Source organism: Myotis brandtii, unplaced genomic scaffold, assembly GCF_000412655.1.
Source record: "Myotis brandtii unplaced genomic scaffold, ASM41265v1 scaffold1667, whole genome shotgun sequence".
Taxonomy (NCBI): Eukaryota; Metazoa; Chordata; class Mammalia; order Chiroptera; family Vespertilionidae; genus Myotis; species Myotis brandtii.
The window spans coordinates 133755-140422 of record NW_005356121.1 but is presented as its reverse complement, the minus strand read 5'-3'; the positions used below and the strand labels follow the sequence as shown (position 1 = coordinate 140422).

The window sequence follows — 6668 nt, the reverse complement described above, 5'->3', positions numbered from 1 at the left end:
TAAATATATTTTATTGATTTTTTACAGAGAGGAAGGGAGAGAGATAGAGAGTTAGAAACATCGATAAGAGAGAAACATCGATCAGTTGCCTACTGCACACCCCCTACTGGGGATGTGCCTGCAACTAAGGTACATGCCCTTGACCAGAATCGAACCTGGGACCTTTCAGACCGTAGGCCAATGCTCTATCCACTGAGCCAAACCGGTTAGGGCAGGTCAGAAACTTTTGATTATTATTTCACAAGAGAGTGGAGGGTAGGAAGAGGAAGGAGCAGCTAGGCTCCAGGCGGGTGAGGATTTCTCTAAGGTCAAAGATTCTATCTACCATCTGACTCAGTGTCTCATTTTCTTACCAATCCAGATGCCACTGGTTTATTTTGTCAAGAAAGGTCCAAACCTGTAGAGAATTTTTATAAGCATTTATTTGAGCCAAACTGACAACCTATGCTGGGGAGCAAGATAAAAAAAATGCTTCCCAAAATGACAGCTTTTCAACTTCTTTTGTATATTTAACATTAACGAGGGAATTGTAACAAAGATTACATTGAAGTAGGAAAAAGCAAGGCAGGGATTGGATGACAGGAAGTTGACAAGATTACATACTCTCTTGAGGGTGGTTATGGTTTTATTTCAAAGGTGTGTTAACCTAGATGCACAGAGGCAATGGACAGGGCTTTCTTAAGGCAAAGATAAACCTTTACTAAAAAGTTATATGCCTGGGTGTGACTACCCACCATGACCTGCCCAGTTAGGAATTTATGATCACTCCCCACCCCCTGTCCTCATCCATAGGTGCACGATTTTTGTCCAGTCTCTTCCTGCATCTCCCATTTCCCTTTCCCCCCCAAGAATAGTCAGTCCATTCCCTTTCTATGTCCCTGATTCATTATAATCACCAGTTCATTCTGTACATCAGATTATTTATTCACTTGATTCTTAGATTCACTTGTTGATAGATGCATGTTTGTTGTTCACAATTTGTATCTTTACCTTTTTCTTCTTCCTCTTCTTAAAGGATACCTTTCAGCATTTCGTATAATACTGGTTTAGTGGTGATGAACTCCTTTAGCTTTTCCTTATCTGTGAAGCTCTTTATCTGACCTTCAATTCTGAATGATAGCTTTGCTGGATAAAGTATTCTTGGTTGTAGGTTCTTGGTATTCAGCACTTTGAATATTTTTTGCCATTCCCTTCTGGCCTGCCAAGTTTCTGTTGAGAAATCAGCTGACAGTCGTATGGGTATTCCCTTGTAGGTAATTGAGTCTCTTTCTCTTGCTGCTTTTAAGATTCTCTCTTTGTCTTTTGCTCTTGGCATTTTAATTATGATGTGTCTTGGTGTGGTCCTCTTTGGATTCCTTTTGTTTGGGGTTCTCTGCGCTTCTTGGACCTGTAAGTCCATTTCTTTCACCAGGTGGGGGAAGTTTTCTGCCATTATTTCTTCAAATAGGTTTTCAATATCTTGCTGTCTCTCATCTTCTGGCACCCCAATTATTCTGATGTTTGTACGCTTGAAGCTGTCCCAGAGGCTCCTTACACTATCTTCGTATTTTCGGATTCTTTTTTCATTTTGCTTTTCCGGTTGGGTGTTTTTTGCTTCTTCGCATTTCAAATCTTTGGCTTGATTCTTGCGCTCCTCTGGTCTGCTATTGGGTGTAATATTCTTTATTTCAGAGCGTGTATGCTTAATTTCTAGTTTCTTTATCATAGCATCGAGGGTCTCATTAGTTTTCGTGAGGCTCTCCAGAAGTTTATTGCAAGCCCTCAAAATTGCGTTTTTTAGCTCTATATCCTCCATTTCTGTCATGTTTTTTTGTCTCCGCATTTTTTATGCTTTCTTGGTGCACCCCCTAGTGGTCTTTGTGCGCAGTCTTGTTCTAGTTGAGCCTTGATTGTTGTAGTTAATACTAGAGGGATTTGACCACCAGGCCGACTGGCTGTGTGAATCAGCTGTGTCTGCCGCGGAAAACTTCTGTCCTCTGGGGAGGTGCTAATCTAGCCTTTGCCTGAGGCGATCTGGCAAATGGCTCTGCGCAGGGCTTGGGCGGGGCGGGCTCAACAGGGCGGGCGGGCGGAGGGAGCGGTTATGGCCCCTCTCAGTCCCGTTCCCAGAGGCTCTGCTTCTCAGAACCCCCGGAACCGCTGCAAACCTCGGAGGGAAAGCTGCCTTCCAACTGATGCCAGACACTCCCGCTTCTCCCGTTTGGGTCCGAGTCCCCAGCGATTCGCCCGTATCTGGAGCTCAGAGTCTGAGACTCCCCCCTGACCGAAAACGACAACCGCGCTCTCAGCCACCAGCCCGCTTTGCGCGCGCACCTCCGCACCTGAGTTTTTTCCACACTGCGCCTCCTCTGAGCCTCGGTGTGCTGTTATTTTTCCTTCTAGTTGAAGAGTCTCTCCTTAGCCAGCCTTCCTGTGGTTCTGGGTGATGTCCGTTCCGTCTTTTAGTTGTATTTTTGAAGTGGTTGTTTGCGGCAGCAGTCTCCGGTGTTTACCTATGCCGCCATCTTGGTCTCTCTCAGGTTTTTGTTTTTGTTTTCTTCCTTAGACTTAGTGCTGGGCTCGAAGTTGCCTCAGAGACAATTTCTGGTTTGGCTTACTGGGCATCATCAAAGGGAAAGTGACAGTGCTGTCAGTGTATGAATTATGAACCTAAAGATCATTTTGTACATTTCCACATAATTCATATGACATTAGGAATGTGGGTAAAAAATGGGGTTCTCTAGAAAGTAACATCATGGGGTGATCTAATCATAAATTCCTAACTGGGCAGGTCATGGTAGCTAGTCATGCTCAGGGATATAACTTCTCTAGTAAAAAGCTTATCTTTGTCTTAAGCAAGTCCTGGCCATTGTTCCTGTGTAATCTAGGTTCACACACATTTGAAATGCCTCTTTGTATATCCTTCCTTCTAAAGCAGTGGTTCTCAACCTGTGGGTCGCGACCCCTTTGGCGGTCGAACGACCCTTTCACAGGGGTCACCTAAGACCATCCTGCATATCAGATATTTACATTAGGATTCATAACAGTAGCAACATTACAGTTATGAAGTAGCAACGAAAATAATTTTATGGTTGGGTCACAACATGAGGAACTGTATTTAAAGGGTCAGAAGGTTGAGAACCACTGTTCTAAAGCATGACCATCCTCAAGAGAGCACATAATCTTAACTATCCTGTAATCAGACCCCCCCCCCCCCCCCACATGATGTGTTCAAGAAACATCAATGATGAGAGAGAGGCATTGATCCGCTGCCTCCTGCATGTCCCCTCACTGGGATCAAGCTCGCAAGCAACTGCAACCTAAACCCAGGTATGTGCCCTCACCAGGAATCAAACCTTGACCTCCTGGTTCACAGTTTGATGCTCAACCACAGAGTCACGCCAGACAGAAAGCACATAATCTTAACTTGTAATCGGATTCCTGTCTTGCTTTCTCCCACCTTCCTAGAATCTTCCCTATAGTTCCCTCCATAATGTCAAATGCATAAAAGAAATTAATTTTCCCCAGCATTTGAAAGATCTTGCTCCCCAGTATATGTTGTCAGTTTGGCTCAAATAAATACTTGTAAAAATGACAGGAACAAAGAGCATTTTTCTCTCATGAACACAACTAAAAATTTTTTTAAAAATATATTTCTTTATTGATTTCAGAGAGGAAGGAGAGAGAGATAGAAACATCAATGATGAGAGAGAATCATTGATTGGCTGCCTCCTGCACGCCCCCCACTGGGGATCAAGCCTGCAACCCAGGCATGTGCCCTTGGCCAGAATCGAACCTGGGACCCTTCAATCCGCTGGCTGACGCTCTATCCACTGAGCCAAGCAGGGCAGGGCAAAAATTTTGTCTTTTTTTAAAAACCCTCCCTCAAGAATGTGTTTCTTTCGTTCTTTCTTTTTTATTTTTTTAACAAAGAGTAAGAAACACTTTATTATTAAGGAAGATCCAATCAATCTGGTTCTGAGTATCTGGGATTCAGGCCCAGGGCTCTAACCTCACCCCTGTCCTCCTATACACACACACTCTCACCTCTCTCCGCCTGTACACAAACCCGGCCTCACTGAGACATAAGGGCAGGTAGTCCACGTGCACTTTCTGACCAGCACCGGGAGGCGATTGTCACCCCCTTCGTTCAGGTTGACATCCTGGTTCCCGAAATTTTAGCAAAAGCATTTGATGGCTCAGGAAGGCCCCGAACCATAATGAAAGCATGTGCCCTAAAATAACCTGAATCCGAATGAGCATTCCCTGGCAAAGTGCCCACTGGGCCCTTCCAGGGCCGCTGCACAGAAAGCGAGGTTTTTACCGCCCACGGCTCTGGGCCACTCTGTGCAGCGGGTGTTGGAGGACCTTTGCCTTGGCTTTACCCCATACAAATGTTCCCCTTCCTGACTCCTCGGGGGTTAGATCTGGATATCTAAAATTTGATAGGGCATTTAGGTGACTGAAGGTTCGGACGGGGGACAGGAACACATAATTAACCACTTGTGTTTTAAAAGAAGCCAATCCCGAGTGTGGGTTCCCTTTAGAGGTACATGTCTGTCAGCGGGGCACTGCTCAGGTGCTCAGGAACCCACAGGTCTTCCTCACTCCGGCCGCCCCCACCCACTTGTTCCCATCTCCGGACTCACCAGCAGCAGATGGCTCTTCTCCGTTCTGAAACGCCAAAAGGGAAAGCTGAAACTCCCACAAGGATCTCCCTACACAGTGTGGCACAGGACTCCAGGATGTGTTTCTTACTGATTTGATAGGTGGTGGTGGGGAGAGAGAGAGAGAGAGAGAGAGAGAGAGGGAGAGATATAGAGAGAGAGACATTGATTCCTTATGTGCCTGCACTGGGGATGGAACCTGAAACCTAGATATGTGTCCTGACAAAGTGCACTTTTCTCTCATGAACACAATTGAAAATTTTCTTTTTTTTTTAAATTTTTTTTCTAAACCCTCCCTCAAGGATGTGTTTCTTTCTTTTTGTTTTTTTTGTTTGTTTGTTTGTTTTTTAGAAGCAGTAAGAAACACTTTATTATAACTTTACAACATATAAATAGCTTGGGTCAAATCTGTGCTTTCTGGCAGCTGGGCATGTCTCCGCCCTTGCAGGCACCTGCCTTCCTTCACATTGCACTGTTCCTTGGGTGGCTCTGGCCCTGGGGCCCAGTGGTTAGGAGTTGGAGAGAGAGGGCCAGGCAGCCCAGTTCCATCCCCTCATGTAGTGGCCTGTGCCTGTCATCTGCTGGGGGTGCGGCTGGTGAGGAAGGACCGCTCCTCAGGGGTGAGGCCAGCAAAGAAGGGGTGCAGCAGGGCCTCCGCCAGGGTGATGCGCTGGGCAGGGTCAAACTCTAACATCCTCCTCATCAGGTCAAACAGCTGCACGTGCTCCAGGGAGTCTTGGAGCATGTAACTCTTCAGAGGTTTGTAGTTCTCCATCACATACAGGCCATCAGAGCTGTTCTCATCCCAAACCAGGGCCCCTTTGTAAAAATATTGCTGCTTCCTGGTACGGTGGATCATGTGTGATGGGATGGGCCCTAGGATCTTCTCCATCATCACCAAATGCTCTTGGTCTTCGAAGGTCTGGAAAAGTACGAAGCCCCGGTAGTACTCGAAGAGAATGCAGCCGATGCTCCAGACGTCACAGGGCTGTGCCCAGCCCAGCTCAAGGATCACCTCAGGTGGGCGGTAATAACGAGTGGCCACAATGGTTGTGTGATGCTGATGGTCAAAGGTAGCACCGCCAAAGTCAGCAACTCGGATGCTGGTGTCCTTCACTGACTTCTCCTCGCAGCCCGTGTGCTCATTGTAGAGCGTTTCAAACTCCGAATTGACAAACAGGATGTTCTCTGGCTTCAAGTCTGTGTGGGTCAGTTGGTTTTCATGTAGAAATCTCAGGGCGTGGCAGAGCTGGTAGGCCATGTGCCGCACATGTGGTAGGGGGTAAGGCTGGAAATTATTCTCCTTCAGGAACTCAAAGGTGTTCTTGCCCAGGAGCTCAAAGGCGATGCACATGTGACCGTGGAAGTTAAACCAGTCGTACATCAGGACGCACAAGAACTGGTTCTCTTGGTCCTTTTCCTTGATTTTTTGGAGAGCATTGATTTCCAGTCGGGCAGCCTTCCGGTACTTGTCCACGTTGCGAATGATCTTCAGGGCAACGCGAGACTTCCCTCTGGCATGGTCCAAGCACTCCACCACCTTGCCAAAGGTGCCTTTGCCCAGGTCCCCCACAATCTCATATCGCTCTTGGAGCCAATCGCCCACCCGGCACACCAGGTGGCCCTCCTTGTCATCTTCCACGCTCCGGCGGCTGCACTTACTGCTCTGTTGGCTTCTCGAGGAGGCACTGCTACCAGACCTGGGGCGGCGTCTGTGGCAGTGGCAATGGTGGGCATGGTTGCGAGTCCGGTACGGCTCCCTATCCCCGGACCGTCGACGGTGATGGGAACGTGACGATCCATAGTAGTCCTCTCCAAAAGATGGGCTCTGCTCCTCACATCGGTATGTGGCGCTATCACGGCGCTCCCGGTACCGCCTCTGGTAGGGTAAGCGGTCATGGCTTCTGGACCGAGATCTCCAGGGTGGAGGCTCCCATCGAGATGGGTATTGCAGCCTCCCTTCGTGCTCCCGACTGTAAGGCCTCCTTCTCTTCCATCCGTAGCTCAGGTACGGGTCTGGCT

At 47.6% G+C, this 6668-nt stretch overlaps 1 pseudogene across 1 annotated transcript in view; it reads right to left on the bottom strand.

Annotated features, from left to right (window-relative positions):
• Window positions 1-4997: 4997 nt before the first annotated feature.
• The window catches only part of LOC102249801, a 14634-nt pseudogene continuing 12963 nt past the window's right edge, over window positions 4998-6668 (bottom strand). The window contains exon 2 of the transcript XR_001361379.1: window positions 4998-6666. The product of XR_001361379.1 is annotated as a dual specificity protein kinase CLK3 pseudogene (transcript). The remainder of the gene's footprint in view (window positions 6667-6668) is intronic.